The 16197-nt window shown below is 46.3% G+C and overlaps 1 protein-coding gene across 2 annotated transcripts in view; it reads right to left on the bottom strand.

Annotated features, from left to right (window-relative positions):
• Positions 1-16197, bottom strand: part of LOC138745519 (collagen and calcium-binding EGF domain-containing protein 1-like) — a 113019-nt gene that overhangs the window by 60234 nt on the left and 36588 nt on the right. For both annotated transcript variants that reach the window (XM_069902614.1, XM_069902615.1), the window contains exon 2: positions 4961-5013. The gene's annotated coding sequence lies outside the window, so the exon portion shown is untranslated. The remainder of the gene's footprint in view (positions 1-4960; positions 5014-16197) is intronic.

Genomic DNA, 16197 nt, shown 5'->3' with positions numbered 1-16197 from the left:
CCTCTTGAAGTCGACAACCATTTATTTTGTTTTATTAACTTTCAGTTAGCTCTGTACCAGTCTGTTAGTGACTGCACCTCATCTCTGTACGCTGACTCATTGTTCTTGTTGATAAAGCCCACCACAGTCATGTCGTCAGTGAACTTGATGAGGCAGTTCGAATAGCGTATTGCTGTACAGTCATGACAGTGGGCTGACGTAGAGTTGTTCTGCCAGTGAGGTCAGAGACACAAGGGCGAGTGCATATGTTGGAATCTGAAGCCGATCGCAAGCTGTTGGGTGAACTCAACGTGTCAAGTCGCATCAGTGGGAGAAAAAGGAGGGTCAGCGTGTTGAGCTGAAATCATTTTTAATTGAGACTGGAGAATAAAAACACAGAAATGCTGGAGGAACTCAACCTTTGGTGCTTCACTCCTACGCTGAAGAGAGCCCAGTGCACGGAGGACTGGGGTGGGACAGAGCCCCGTGTGGAAGGGGCGAACCAGGTAGAGGCGAGACATAGCGGACAGAGGCAGGGGAATTGGAAGATGCCAGACAAAGGGAGAGAGAAACAAAAAAGTCAGGGGGGGGGGAGTGAGTCCAGGGAGGAGTGGGTAATTGGAAGATAAAGACAGCCAGTGCTGGAATCTAATAAGAAGTTGAGAAAGGTGATAGAAAGAGAAACCAAATGGAACAGCAGAAAATCTTGGGGCTGAATGACCTTCTCATATGTTTCTTATAGAATGGAATCTAATATCCTTATCTATCATCTCCGTCATCAGTCTATCAGAGAATCAGAGCTTTTGGATTGATCTCATGCCAAAGAGATATTTCTTATTTATGTTAAATTGGTCCTAGAACCTACTTAAATTTAAAATTTAAATTTAATGGCTTAAATTTTAAATTTAGACATACAGCACGGTTGCAGACCCTTTCGGCCCACGAGCCCGTGCCGCCCCATTGACCTAAACCCTGTACGTTTTGAAGGGTGGGAGGAAACCGGAGCACCTGGAGGAACCCACGCAGACACGGGGAGAACGTACAGACTCCTTACAGACAGCGCCAGATCTGAACCCCGGTCGCTGGCGCTGTAATAATGTTGAGCTTCCTGCTATGCTAACCGAGCCATCCCAATACTTGAACAACATTTAAAAAATATATTTTGTAACTGCAATAAATATATTAATGTCAACCACCATTTGGTTCAGACGTGGCTTTCAAACTGTGGATATTTTGATTAGATGGCTGACCAATCACGTTTGCAATGGAATCTGCTGGTCTGCCACCTAACTGCTTGACATGTGGAATCTTTGAGGGTTACGAGGTAGCGAGGGTTTAGTACTTTTTTTGTTAGGTATATATCGGTCGGCTGTGATGCAATGTTCTGTATTATGTTTCTTTCTGGTAGATGCTCCCGAACATGCTGTCCACTCCCCTTGCTTGAATCATCAATAAAAACTGTAGAAGGTCAAAGGGTCCCAAACCTGAAGGGTTTCTCTTTCCATGGATGCGTTGAACTGGAGCTTGTGCAGCTCCAGAGATGGTGGGAGCGCTGGAAGAAAATCCCCTCGATAAGGGACTCTCTCCTTTGCTTCTCTTTCTCCTGTCGATAGGGGTGCCGGGCAATGATTACACGATGAGCTTGGATCCTTGAGATGCTCGCCGAACCCCTGAGTGTTTGCAATATTTTCCCCCGTTGTTTCAGATTTCTAGTCCCTGCAGTTGTTCGAAATTTCAAGTGCTTGGTCTTTCGAGCAGCGAGCAGCCTTTAAGTCCTGTGAAGCAACAGCAGGTAGCAGCCCCACCTAGTGGTTTATGGGCAGATGCCTGAAACTTCCTTATTAACTCAAGCAGGCTCTTCAGGTCATTGGACTGAAACTGGACTACTGCAAACTTCTTATAGACAGCGCCAGATTCGAACCCTAGTTGCCAATGCTATAATAACATGCTAACTGTGTCTATAACTGACAAAACGATTACTTTGTGGTTAAAAACAACGCTGGAGAAACTCAGCAGAAACTTTATATCACAAAAATAAAGAATCAGAACCAACGTTTTCGGCTTGAAAAAATGTCGGCCAGCTCCTAAACAAAATGGTGGGGGGGGGGTAGGAGGAGGAGGAGCATGGTCCCAAAGGCTGGGAGTAGTAGATTGATAAGGAGGGCACATCAGTCAACAGGGGGAATGGCTCTGTGAATAGAGAGCAAAGGGAAAGAAGGCAAGGGGAAAGGGAGGGAGAGCGGCCGAGCAGAAACAGGAGAGGCCGATGTTAATGCCATCCAGTTGGAGAGTGCCCAGTGTTGTTCCTCCAATTTACAGGGGGTCTTGGTGGGATAGTACACGAGGATAGATATGTCAGTGTGGGGCTGAGGCGCGGAATTGAAACGATCGCCCACCGGGAGATCCTTGTCACTGATGCGGACAGAGCGAAGGTTTCATGTTTTACTTCTATTACTTTGTGGGTTCTTTTCAATGACCTTGAAACTTATTCCTCCACTGAGACATGGCAACAGCGTCCTGTTCACATTAGTCCATTAAGGAAGTAAAGGTAAAATAGGAACTGCCAGACATGTGGATTCTGTTCATTAGCTCTTCAGATGGACGCTGAAGGAATTCAAGAGGGAATTCAGCTGGAGCTTCTGCTGTGAGCAAAGAAGGTGGAGAAGAGGCCTGGGTGCAGGTGCATCTGAAGGAAGCTAGATGTGTCCGTGAGGGAGAAATAAATCAGAGGATCTCTTTATGGGTTATATCAGGGGTAGCCAAACTGCATCCCCCGGGCCAACTGCGGCCAGTTGCCCGTTTTTAAGTGGCCCGTGAGAACAATTGGCACTGTGTGTACATTGTACTTCTTAGTGTCAACACTAGATGTCATTTTGAACAACTACTACAGTGACCACTGAAATGTTACTCCTCGATGAAAACATTTACCACAGTTAAATAAATACGTTTACCTCAGTTGATTAAACACGCTGGAACCGAAAAGACAGAAAATAGCAAGGGAGCGCCAAAAAGTACAAAACACGTTGGGAAAATTAATACTTTTTCCACAGAAGTCAAGGGGAAATGCGTTTGTTTGATTTGCAAGGAATCCTTTAACTTTAGTCACCTCTCTCCAGATTTACACATTGCATCCTAATCATTAAGGTGGACACTTGGGCCGCGAACTGTACTCATTGAGAGTTGCGGAGGAAGGTTTCTTGATCTTTTTCTCCTGTTCTTATTTTGCCCCTGGCTTTTTATTTTTCACCACTTTGTGACTTGGGTGGCCAAATTTTTAGTTTTTAATTTAGACATGCAGCACATTAACAGGGCCATTTTGGCCCGGGGTGCGGGCAGCACGGACACGTGGCCTGAAATGGCCTGTTACCCTGCTGTATGTCTGAATTAAAAACTAAAATCCCCATAGACTTTTAAAGAGCTTTATTGTTTTCATTCACATTAAATTTAAGAGCAGCAGATACAGAGATGGCGACTGTAATATGTGAGCACATTAATAAACTACTGAAACGTCAACAGTTAAACTGTTCAGTGGGCTTTCTCCAGGGGCTCTGGCTTCCACCCACCATTTGAAATGTACTGGGGGGGCTGCAGGTTAATTGGGTGTAAATTGGGCGGCATGGACTAGTGGGCTGAAATGACCTGTACATCTAAAAAAAAGGGCAGGACGCTTGATAACATGAGGCCGCCGTAAATCTGCTCTTCACTCCTCCAAAGCTCTTGGAGCTTTCTGCCACTTTAAAGGCAGCAGAGAAATGCAATATTAAATGAAGACTTAGCAGGACAGATACAGATCTTCCAGGATATCTTCTGATTAGATTCGTCAGTGTTAATAAGGAATCATATGTGCCTTTGCAACAAAAAATACTCTGTGCATGACATGGTACCATGTCAGCTCTGCAATAAAATCATATTGAGAGAGCCAACATAAAGTTGGTAGTGGAGGGAGGAAGTTAGACCCGTGGTCCTTTTTCTTTCCACTCGCATACCACCTTAAGTCATCTCTATGCCATCAGTGCTCTGAGATTAGTAAGGGATTGTTTAAGGTGGGATGTGAGTGGGAAGGGAAGGTTGAGAACCACTGCTCTAGACCCAATTGTCACTGAAATATTTTGCTTGAGAAAAATTGTCAATGGCCCATTTCCTTTGGAGCTCTGAAACCATGCACATAACGAGTCAATGAGGGACGATTAAAACAGTGGTTCTCAACCTTCCCTTCCCTCCCACATCCCACCTTAAGCAACCCCATACTAATCACAGAGCACCGATGGCATAGGGATGACTTAAAGTGGTGTGTGAGTGGATAGGGAAGGTTGAGAACCTCTGAATTAGACAAAGGCCTGGATTAAACCACATCTGGGTGGCACGGTTAGGGTAGCGATGCTTTAATAGCACCAGCAACCTGAGTTCGAATCTGGCGCTGTCCGTAAGGGGTTTGTACGTTCTCCCCGTGACCTGTGTGCGTTTCCTCCGGGTGCTTCAGTTTCCTCTCCGTTTTGAAAACGTACTGGAGTTGTAGGTTAATTGGGCGGCACGGGCTCGTGGGCCCAAAGGGCCTGTTACCGTGCTGTATGCCGATTTAAAAAACAAACTCACTACAGTTCTGTATGTCACACCTTAGAAAGACTATAACAACAGAAATTCACCAAAAAGTTACCAGGTCTCCACGACAAGGATAGATTTAAACAACCTGGCATTGTATTTCCCACCTAGAGTACGAAAGGTTAAAATTAAAAGAGTTGAAAGCATTAGATGAAGAGGAAACTCTCCCTGCTGTTATTCAGAACAAGGTATTCAGCGAGATTGGGAAATATCTGGTTATTTAAAAGAGTGAGATGTTATCTCCCCTCCCTTAAAATAAGGCTTAATTCATTTTTTTTTGTCAACCTCTGCTTGAAGCCAAGGTCGTTGGTCAGGTTTCAGAAACAGATTGCCCATGGTCTCAGCAATCTCCCAACAGGTGAACAAACAAGGCTCAACTTACCCTCAGGAATACACTGGCCTCGTGCAAATCTGTAACCTTTGCAACATTTCTTCCTGAAGATTGGAAAGGAAACACAATTAGCAAGATTGCAAATCTACTCGATACTTTTTGATGCTGTTGTACAACACCTAATATTGCATCATCTATCACAGTGCAGCAGACTGCAATGGGCAAGGCGACCGGCCACCATCACTTCAACCTTCTACAGGAGCTCTAACGAGAGTGTTCTGGCCAGCTGTAGAGAAATGCATCAGAGGTCAATCCACAGGATCTTAACATTGGCAGAGAGGATCACTGGAGTCTTCCTTCCCCACTAATCTATGAGATCTACTGGGATCGTTATCTGAAGATGGCGCGTAAAATCATTGAGGATCCTTTCCACCCTGCATCTTTCAGCTGCTCTCATCGGGGAAGAGATACAGGAGTATCAGAGCCAGTACCACCAGGCTGAGGAACAGCGAGAATGCCGAACAACAAAGGAATTGCTTACACAAACCATCCATGACTCTTACATTCATAAAACAATACCTATTTATTCATTTGTATCTATGAATATTTGTCCTGCATATGTATTGAATTGTCTGTATGTGTGTTATGCCTGGCTGTGTGCACTGAGGACCGGAGGACGCTGTTTCGTCAGGTTGTAATTGTACAATCAGATGACAATAAACTTGACTCTCTCTGATAATCTCAATGACAAGTCCTTTCATCTCTAAGGTACTAGGTTGTTGGTTCAAATGGGTGTTTGATGGACAGTGCGTACTGTTTGGGCAGAAGGGCCCCTTTCCATGCTATAGGACCCTACAGCGAGTTGACAGGCTGTGGGTTGTGTTCCCAACTTAGAATGGGGAGACCAGACTGTACTCCTGTCACTACTGAGTTGTCTTGCCAGTTGACATATACTGGGTGAGTGATGGAATAACTAAATGGGAATAACTTGAATATATCTTTACCTCCTGTGGACATTGCGAGACTGGCTGATTTCTCCAGCATTTCTGTGTTTTGAGTGCTGGAATGACCATTGTAAGATGAAATGCTCTTGCAGTGGCTCATTTGGCAATAGATCATTGATGAAGCACCGGATTGAGAGAGAACTGGCTGATCGGACCTATCCCTTTAACTTGCTCCAGATCTCCGAACCCTGCTTTCCTCCCACTGGCTGCTTTAGTAGAAAAATATAAAACTATGAAAGGGATGGATAAGATAGAGGCAGGAGAATTGTTTTCACTGGTGGATGAGGCCAGAACTAGGGGACACAGCCTCAAGATTCAGGGGAGAAGATTTAAGATGGGAAAAACTGTTTTTCCCCCAGAGTCATGAATCTGTGGAATTCCCTGCCCAGGGAAGCGGTTGTTCTCTTTCTTTCTTCTCTTTGGCTTGGCTTCGCGGACAAAGATTTATGGAGGGGTAATGTCCACGTCAGCTGCAGACTCGTTTGTGGCTGACAAGTCCGATGCGGGACAAGCAGACAGTTGGACTATTGCTCTAGCATTTCAGCTGTCCAGGCCCCAACTCTTATATACGTCCTAAAATTCTTCCCCTTTAAGGCACTTCTTTGATGAGGCATTTATTCTAATATATTTGTATATGCAATGGTCAATCAGAAACCCAGAGTTATGAAGGATGGAACAAGCCAATTTTTCTACACTGACCAGGTTGGCATTCTGGCCTGGATCCAATTATCTGCACTGAAGCCCTTCCCACCCTTTTATCAGGATATTAACAAGGGAGAGAGAGTGCAGAGAAGATTTACAAAAATGTTGCCTGGGTTTCAGCATCTGGAAAACAAGGAGAGATTGAGCAAATTAGGTCTTTATTCCTTGGAACGTAGAAGGCTGAGAGGGGATTTGATAGAGGTGTTTAAGATAATGAGAGGGGTAGATAGAGTTGATGTAGAAAGGCTTTTCCCATTGAGAGTAGGAGAGATGGATACAAGAGGTCATGGGTTGAGAGTTGACGGGCAAAGGTTTAGGAGTAACATGAGGGGGAACTTCTTTACTCAGAGAGGGGTTACTGTGTGGAATGGGCTTCCGGGAAAGGTGGTGGAGGCAGGGTCAATTTTGTCATTTAAGAAAGAGTTGGATGAGTAGATGGATGGGAGGGGGATGGAGGGATATGGGCAGAGTGCTGGTAAGTGGGATTAGAGGAGGGTACTTGGATCAGTGCGGACTAGAAGGGCCATATTGGCCTGTTTCCGTGCTGTAATTGTTATATGGTTAATCCAAAAGTAATTTTGAATGTCAAAATTATGCCTGCTTCTACAAGGTTCTATTTACTGTTGTACATAAATATATTAAAAATATTGCATACATGATATCCAATTAAACCCCTGTATCCAGAATTCAAGCAACCGGCAGCCTCAAGCAATGGGAAAAAAATAAATTGGGAAAAGACATGGAAGTTTAAAATTGGTGCCGTTAGTTCGCCAATCTATGCAACACACAATCTCAAACAACCAGAAAAGCCCCTGGTTTCCAGCATCTACCAATCCCCATGAGTGCCGGATACCAGAGGTTTTACTGTACTTTAACTTTTGTCTGTTGTAAGAGTCACCGTGAGCCCAGCACCCCAAACAACAAGAGTAAGAGAAGCAAACAAGTCCCTTCAGAGTCACCGAGTGTCTATGGGTTCACCTCCTGCAGCTACTGCAGCCATGTGGACCTCTCTTTGATCCATCGGCCATCCGAGCTCCAATCCAAACCTCCAACACCATCAGGAACCCTCCAGTGCCTGAGGCCCCCTTCTTGCCCTCAGCACCCACTCGATTCCCAGCTCCAATACCTGGATCCCACGATTCAGTCTCCAGCAGCCCATGCGGGTCCCCTACAGTTCCCTTCAGCAGCTTATTCCGGGTTCAGACCACACTCTGAAAGCGAATGTTTCCCCTCTGATCCTCCTTAACCCTCTCAAACCTATGCCTCCAGTTCTCGAATCATCTACCCTGCCAACCTTCACTTTATCCGCGCCTCTCGTGATTTCCGAAACCTCTCTCAGGTCACCCCTCAGTCTCCTACACTGCAGGGAATGAAGAAGATTCTATCCAAGCGGTGTCTCAACTTCTCACCTCATTGACAATCCTATTTTAAGACAAGTTGATATCGATGATGATTTCAGAAACCAGCAATCAGGTATCTCAACATGTGACTCAACGTCTACCAGTGTTCCTGGGAAATATCACAGAAATATTTTACTATCATAAATAGAAATTGTTTATCTTGAATCCAGTCCAGACATTTGAGATAAACATCCTCTCTGCCTTCCAGCTGGACTTTTCTAACGGGAGATGATTTAAAGAGGCCCCCCAAGTCTGCTGTCAGGAAATATTCACAGCCTGGTCTGCCTTCACAGTGAAAATAATATCTGTTAAAGAGGATGCAGATTCCCTGGTCTCAGAATGACAGTGACCTTGCACACAAGCATCCAATACAGTGTTTTACTGAATCATTCTCTGTCATTCTCCTTGGGTTATTGCAAACTCTACTGTTTGGATTTAGACTTATTGTCAGGGTACATATATGACATCACATACAACCCTGAGATTCCTTATTCCGGCGGGCGAGGCAGAATTACTACTGATTGGCAGTGGAAAAAAAAAATGACTCAACGTGCATGTTAAAAAAAAACCCAACAATACATAGAAAAAAATTAAAAAGTAAGAATCCTTAAATGCGTAAAAACTCATCAAAATGCTGGAGGAACTCAGCCGGTCTTTTAGCGTCTGTAGGATACAAAGATACATTGCCAACATTTTGAGCCCTTCTTCCACTGATGGATCTGCAATCACAGCATCTGCTGCCTTTTTTGTTTCACCCCGTCCTTAAACGAGCCCCTGATTGAGTTTGTCGTTGAGGGGTCTGATGGTGGAGGGGGAGCAGCTGTTCCTGAACCTGGTGGCGCGAGTCTTGTGGCACCGAGAGCTCTTTCCTGATGGTAACAGCAAGACAGAGCATGTGCTGGGTGGTGTGGGTCCTTGATGATCACTGCTGGTCTACGACAGCAGCATTCCCTGTAGATGTTCTCGATGGTAGGGAGAGTTTTGCCTGTGATGTCATGGGCTGCATCCATTAAGTTTTTCAGAGCTTTACGCCAGGGGTTTTGGTGTTCCCATATCGGGCCACGATGCAGTTGGTCAGCACACGTTCCACCTTACACCTGTAGAAATTTGCCAGGGTTTCTGATGCCATTCAAAACCTCCGCCAACTCAAGTTAACTCATTTTAACCCATGCTTTAGGTAAACAAGAACTCTGTGGATGTTGGGGTCCAGTGCCATACACAGAAGTATTGGAGAAACTCAGCTGGTCACTCAGCGTCCATAGAAAGCAAAAGGCAGTTGACGTTCTGGAACCGAGCTCTTCTCCAGGAATGGAGGAACACTGGCTAACAGGTGGGCAGAGGGCTGAGAAATAGGAGAAGGGAAGGGGTTGGGGAGCCAGTGGGATGAGGGAAAGTGACAGACTAGGGCAAGGGGCTACTGGAAAGTGGAGGTCGATATTGATGTCTTCTGATTGGAGATTGCCAAGATGAAATATGAGGTGGTATTTCTCTAAGTTACAAGGAGTTTCAGTCTGGCAGTGTGCGAAGCCAGAGAAAATGACAGCATAGCCATGGGGTGTGAAATTGAAAGGTTTGGCCACTGGAAAGACCTTGCTGTGGTAGTGGACAGGACAGAATGAAGCCATTCTCCAATCTGTCTCCCTGATGTGGAGGAAGCCACATCGGGAGCCCCGAATGCAGTCAATGACCCCTGCAGATACACTGGTGAAGCGTCGCTTCTCTTGGCAAGGACTGTTTGGAGCCCCGAACGGTGGTGAGGGAGGAGGTGTGGGCGCAAGTGTAACTGTGGCTGTATCGGTGGATTGAGGCTGCACCCAATCAAAGCAAGGTGAGTGGAGAGGGCATTTGGTGGTGAAATACAAATGATTGATGGAATGGAACACCTGGCATTTCTCTGAAGTTAGATGACAGCTCATTCTGTCACGTTGGTCTGAGGTCTCCAGTGTTGGACAAAATATTTATTAAATTCTTTGCTTTGATGCAGTTACAGTTATAAATCTGACCATGTTGTGCCCTCCGCTGTCCAATTTTTAAATGTATTCAGTCTATGGATATGGGCAAAGTTTCTATTTACATCCATTTCAAATCTAGGTGGTTGGTGCACTGGGTAGTTTCAGAGAGCTGATTATAAAGTAACCAGCATCGGAGGGTCAGGAGTTGTACATTGGTCAGACCAGGCAAGAATGGCCAATCTCCCATTCTTAGTGAACCAAGAAATTTGGATGGCAGTTCAATCGCTTCTCAGATCCCATTACAGCAGCAGGTTCTTTATTCCATTGGTCAATTGGATTTAGGAGCAGGGTACTGGTGAGGCTGCATCTGGAGTAACAATTCTGGTCTCCTTACTTGAACAAGGATGGACTGGCTTTGGAGGCGGAGCAGAGGAGGTTCACCAGGTTGAGATTAGGGGGTTGGCCTATGAGGAGAGATCGAGTCCATCAGGTACTCACTGGAATTTAGAAAAATGAGAGGGGATCTGATAGAAATGTCTAAAATTATGAGAGGCATCAATAAGATCGAGGTAGGTAAGTTGTTTCCATTGGTGGGGGAGACCAGAACTAGGGGACACAGCCTCAAGATCCAGGGGAGTAGATTTAGGACAGAGATGAGGAGGAACTGCTCTGTTTAGTACGGCTCGTATAGAGGAGAGGTCCTGAGGTTTTGCATTTGGGATGATCGTTTAATATTTTAAAAATGATAAATAAAACATTACAAAATAACAGGGATGGAGGAGGAACCGCTTTTCCCAGAGGAGGGGGGGTGAATCGGTGGAATTCACCGCCCATCGAAGCAGTGGAGGCGACCTCAGTAAATATAAGGTTGGATAGATTTTTACATAATAAAGGAATTAAAGGCAGGTTGGTGGAGACGAGCCCATCATCAGATCAGCCTCAATCTCATTGAATGGCGGAGCAGGCTCGATGGGCCAAATGGCCGACTCCTGCTCCTATTTCTTATGTCCAGGATGTTAAATGCTCGTTCAGTAATTTCATCATTAATGGGTTTCTAGACTGCAATGTCAGGAAAATTGCTGGAAAAAATTAACATAATTACTGTCAGTGTGATCATTCACACTTGGCGCCTTTTTAAGACTGCAAGTACCTGAGTGCAACAGTCCCGGGGGTTGGACGTGCAGTAGAGTGGATAACCATCAATGAATTTTTCTGGTACGATTTACACTGCAGGCTTCCTCCAAAGAGTTGGAGGGGTCCTGCAGGATAAATTGCAGTGCAGGAATGGACTCAAAATTTTTGCACATTCCTTTTTTAAGCGCCAAAATTTATTGATTGTGCCATTACATGCCTGAAAAACCATAACTCTGATACCATTCCCTGTATTGCATTCCATGCATCCCTGTGCTCTACATGAACTACTTAAAGGGCAGGGAAATGTCAATTACGTTCAGTGTGGACTTACCCTTCCAGCCCCATTCTACCCGGCTGGAACCCATACGCAGGGAACTGCTCAGATGTAATCAGAAGTGGAACCCCTCGAGCCAAGAAGCACTGACACAGTCTGTATTGAAGTGCTTTTTGGGAACAGATTTTTATTCAGTTCAGTGAAGAACCAGACCACCCAACCAAAAATCAAAAGCAGCTGGTGTCATAACTGTCGAGCCAGACAGATCACAGATACAACTGAGAACGCACTGCAGCTCTTCGTAAGATGGGATTACAATAACTTGCAAGATATGCAGACCAAACAAAGAACAAATGCTTGAGGATAAATCACACAGCTGTAATTATTGCAAGTTGCCTCAAAAAGAGTTTAATCCAAATGGAACAGAGTAGGTTTTTAAAATTTAGACATACAGATATACTGCAACTTTCGGCTGACCCAGTACATTTTTCAAGGGTGGGAGGAAACCAGAGCACCCAGAGGAAAACCCACAAAGTCACGGAGAGAACGTACGAGCTCCTGACGGACAGCTGCGGATTTGAACGCCGGTCGCTGGCGCTGGAACAGTGTTCTGCATCCCACTACCCTAACCGTCCTGGACTGAAAGGGCCTGTTATCGTACTATATGCCGAAATTTAAATAAGTAAGGTGCCCAAGCTGCTTAGATTTGCAATACTATCTGTTTGAGGCACAGTTATAAACCTACAGCCAGTACTGTAGAAGATTAGAGCACAGAAACTTGACCTTTTATAGTCTGTCCAAACTAATATTCTGCCGTCACACTAACTCTGCACCTGGACTATCTTCTGTGCCCATCCCATCCATGCACTGGTCTAAATTTTTCTTAAATGTCAAAATTTCCATCAGTACCGCTGCACCGCGTGGTATGACACTAATACCCCTAGTGGACAGCCCAGGACATCAAAGGCAAAACCCTTCCCAACCATCAAGAACCTCTACGGGGAACGCTGCCGTCGGAGAGCAGCAGCGATCATCAAAGATCCACACCGCCCAGCACTCGCTCTGTTCTCGCTGCTGCCATAAGAGGTATCGGTGTCACAAGACCAGGTTCAGGAACAGCTGCTCCCCCTCCACCATCAGACTCTTCAGCGATAAACTCCATCAGGGACTCATTTAAGGACTCTTGCTTTTGCACTTTATTGATTATTTTTCTCTTTCTGTATTGCACATTTGTACATATCTTTTCAGCGCAAACTCCGGGAGATCCAAAATGAGTGGTGGACTAACCTCGCCAAACGAACCCAGCTCAGCGCGGACATTGGCGACTTCAGGGGTTTCTACGAGGCTCTAAAGGCTGTGTACGGCCCCTCACCCCAAGCCCAAAGCCCGCTGCGCAGCTCAGACAGCAAAGTCCTCCTCAGCGACAAGATCTCCATCCTCAACCGATGGTCAGAACACTTCCAATCTCTTTTCAGTGCCAACCGCTCAGTCCAAGATTCCGCCCTCAACAGCCCCTAAGGCTAGAGCTGGATGAGGTCCTCACCCAGGATGAGACATATAAGGCAATCGAACAACTGAAAAGTGGCAAAGCAGCAGGTATGGATGGAATCCCCCCCAGAGGTCTGGAAGGCTGGCGGCAAAACTCTGCATGCCAAACTGCATGAGTTTTTCAAGCTTTGTTGGGACCAAGGAAAACTGCCTCAGGACCTTCGTGATGCCACCATCATTACCCTGTACAAAAACAAAGGCGAGAAATCAGACTGCTCAAACTACAGGGGAATCACGCTGCTCTCCATCGCAGGCAAAATCTTCGCTAGGATTCTCCTAAATAGAATAGTACCTAGTGTCGCCGAGAATATTCTCCCAGAATCACAGTGCGGCTTTCGCGCAAACAGAGGAACTACTGACATGGTCTTTGCCCTCAGACAGCTCCAAGAAAAGTGCAGAGAACAAAACAAAGGACTCTACATCACCTTTGTTGACCTCACCAAAGCCTTCGACACCGTGAGTAGGAAAGGGCTTTGGCAAATATTAGAGCGCCTCGGATGCCCCCCAAAGTTCCTCAACATGATTATCCAACTGCACGAAAACCAACAAGGTCGGGTCAGATACAGCAATGAGCTCTCTGAACCCTTCTCCATTAACAATGGCGTGAAGCAAGGCTGTGTTCTCGTACCAACCCTCTTTTCAATCTTCTTCAGCATGATGCTGAACCAAGCCATGAAAGATCTCAACAATGAAGACGCTGTTTACATCCGGTACCGCACGGATGGCAGTCTCTTCAATCTGAGGCGCCTGCAAGCTCACACCAAGACACAAGAGAAACTTGTCCATGAACTACTCTTTGCAGACGATGCCGCTTTAGTTGCCCATTCAGAGCCAGCTCTTCAGCGCTTGACGTCCTGTTTGGCGGAAACTGCCAAAATGTTTGGCCTGGAAGTCAGCCTGAAGAAAACTGAGGTCCTCCATCAGCCATCTCCCCACCATGACTACCAGCCCCCTCACATCTCCATCGGGCACACAAAACTCAAAACGGTCAACCAGTTTACCTATCTCGGCTGCACCATTTCATCAGATGCAAGGATCGACAATGAGATAGACAACAGACTCGCCAAGGCAAATAGCGCCTTTGGAAGACTACACAAGAGTCTGGAAAAACAACCAACTGAAAAACCTCACAAAGATAAGCGTATACAGAGCAGTTGTCATACCCACACTCCTGTTTGGCTCCGAATCATGGGTCCTCTACCGGCATCACCTACGGCTCCTAGAACGCTTCCACCAGCGTTGTCTCCGCTCCATCCTCAACATTCATTGGAGCGCTTTCATCCCTAACGTCGAAGTACTCGAGATGGCAGAGGTCGACAGCATCAAGTCCACGCTGCTGAAGATCCAGCTGCGCTGGGTGGGTCACGTCTCCAGAATGGAGGACCATCGCCTTCCCAAGATTGTGTTATATGGCGAGCTCTCCACTGGCCACCGTGACAGAGGTGCACCAAAGAAGAGGACTGCCTAAAGAAATCTCTTGGTGCCTGCCACATTGACCACCGCCAGTGGCCTGATCTCGCCTCAAACTGTGCATCTTGGCGCCTCACAGTTCGGCGGGCAGCAACCTCCTTGGAAGAAGACCGCAGAGCCCACCTCACTGACAAAAGGCAAAGGAGGAAAAACCCAACACCCAACCCCAACCCACCAATTTTCCCTTGCAACCGCTGCAACCGTGTCTGCCTGTCCCGCATCGGACTTGTCAGCCACAAACGAGCCTGCAGCTGACGTGGACATTTACCCCCTCCATAAATCTTCGTCCGCGAAGCCAAGCCAAAGAAGTTTCTTGCACTACCATTAAGTGGTAATTCTGCCTGGCCCGCAGCAAAAAGAATCTCAGGGTTGTATGTGATGTCATGAATGCACTCTGAATAAATCTGAGCTTTGAATTGAGCCCACATTCCCCACTTCAGCTATCTACTCGTTCCACACTCCCACCACTCTACGTGAAGAAGTTCCCCTTGATGTTCCCTTTAATCTTTTCCCTCAGCCCACGTCCTCTAGTTTTTAAATCTCTCCTAACCTCAGATGCAAAATTCCATTCCTCTGGAGGGGATCTCAACATTCAGTCCAGGCTGTGAATGGGTCATGTCTAACAATTTAGACTAATTACTATTAAGGAGTTAAGTGTGACACACAAACTAAGGGCAAGGGTCTCTGCAACTAATTAGCATATCAGACATGGCATTTTGTAATTGAACTTCTTCTTTCTTTGGCTTGGCTTCGCGGACGAAGATTTATGGAGGGGGTAAAAAGTCCACGTCAGCTGCAGGCTCGTTTGTGGCTGACAAGTCCGATGCGGGACAGGCAGACACGGTTGCAGCGGTTGCAGGGGAAAATTGGTTGGTTGGGGTTGGGTTTTTCCTCCTTTGCCTTTTGTCAGTGAGGTGGGCTCTGCGGTCTTCTTCAAAGGAGGTTGCTGCCCGCCAAACTGTGAGGCGCCAAGATGCACGGTTTGAGGCGTTATCAGCCCACTGGCGGTGGTCATTGTGGCAGGCACCAAGAGATTTCTTTAGGCAGTCCTTGTACCTTTTCTTTGGTGCACCTCTGTCACGGTGGCCAGTGGAGAGCTCGCCATATAACACGATCTTGGGAAGGCGATGGTCCTCCATTCTGGAGACGTGGCCCATCCAGCGCAGCTGGATCTTCAGCAGCGTACTTGCCCACAAGCAAATGAGCAGTCAATGAATCACCAGTCAGAATGTTGCTTAAAAGTTTTTCCTCACATGGGAATCACTTTTGGGTTGATGGTATTTATATAGAGTCAACATTTGATTTGCACCCTTTGTGAACCATGTGTAACTTAAGTCTGATTGCACAAGTACTACCCGACGAAACACGTTCTCCGGTCCTCGGTGCAAAACACGCAGACATAACGCTCCTACGGACAAAACAATGCATACGTAGGACAAGTAACAAATCCCTCTTTGGTCGTTCAGCGTCCTCATTGCCCACGGGAAGAAGCTGCTCGTCAGCCCCTGGTGGAGTTGGCTCTGATTACTCCCGTCACTCTTTCCCGACAGAAGCAGCAGAAAGATGGAAAGGGTCAACGATCCTGGTAGATCATGCCAATGGAGTGGGGAGGGAGACTCCAGTCAAGGTTAAGGTTACCAGATGCTCCACAGTTCAAGATTTCTTGCTGAAGCCTTTGGGCCATAATCCAGACTGGCACCCTTGTGCTGGAGCAGAGGAGTGAATGGATTTCAGGGCCCCGTAAAGCCAGGGCATTTTTTGTTCTCTCAGGTGACATTATTTGGAAGAAAGGTTGAAGCGTTCT

Source organism: Narcine bancroftii, chromosome 11, assembly GCF_036971445.1.
Source record: "Narcine bancroftii isolate sNarBan1 chromosome 11, sNarBan1.hap1, whole genome shotgun sequence".
NCBI classification, from domain to species: domain Eukaryota; kingdom Metazoa; phylum Chordata; class Chondrichthyes; order Torpediniformes; family Narcinidae; genus Narcine; species Narcine bancroftii.
Note: the sequence above shows the minus strand (reverse complement) of the source record. Positions and strands in the feature narration are given on the sequence as shown.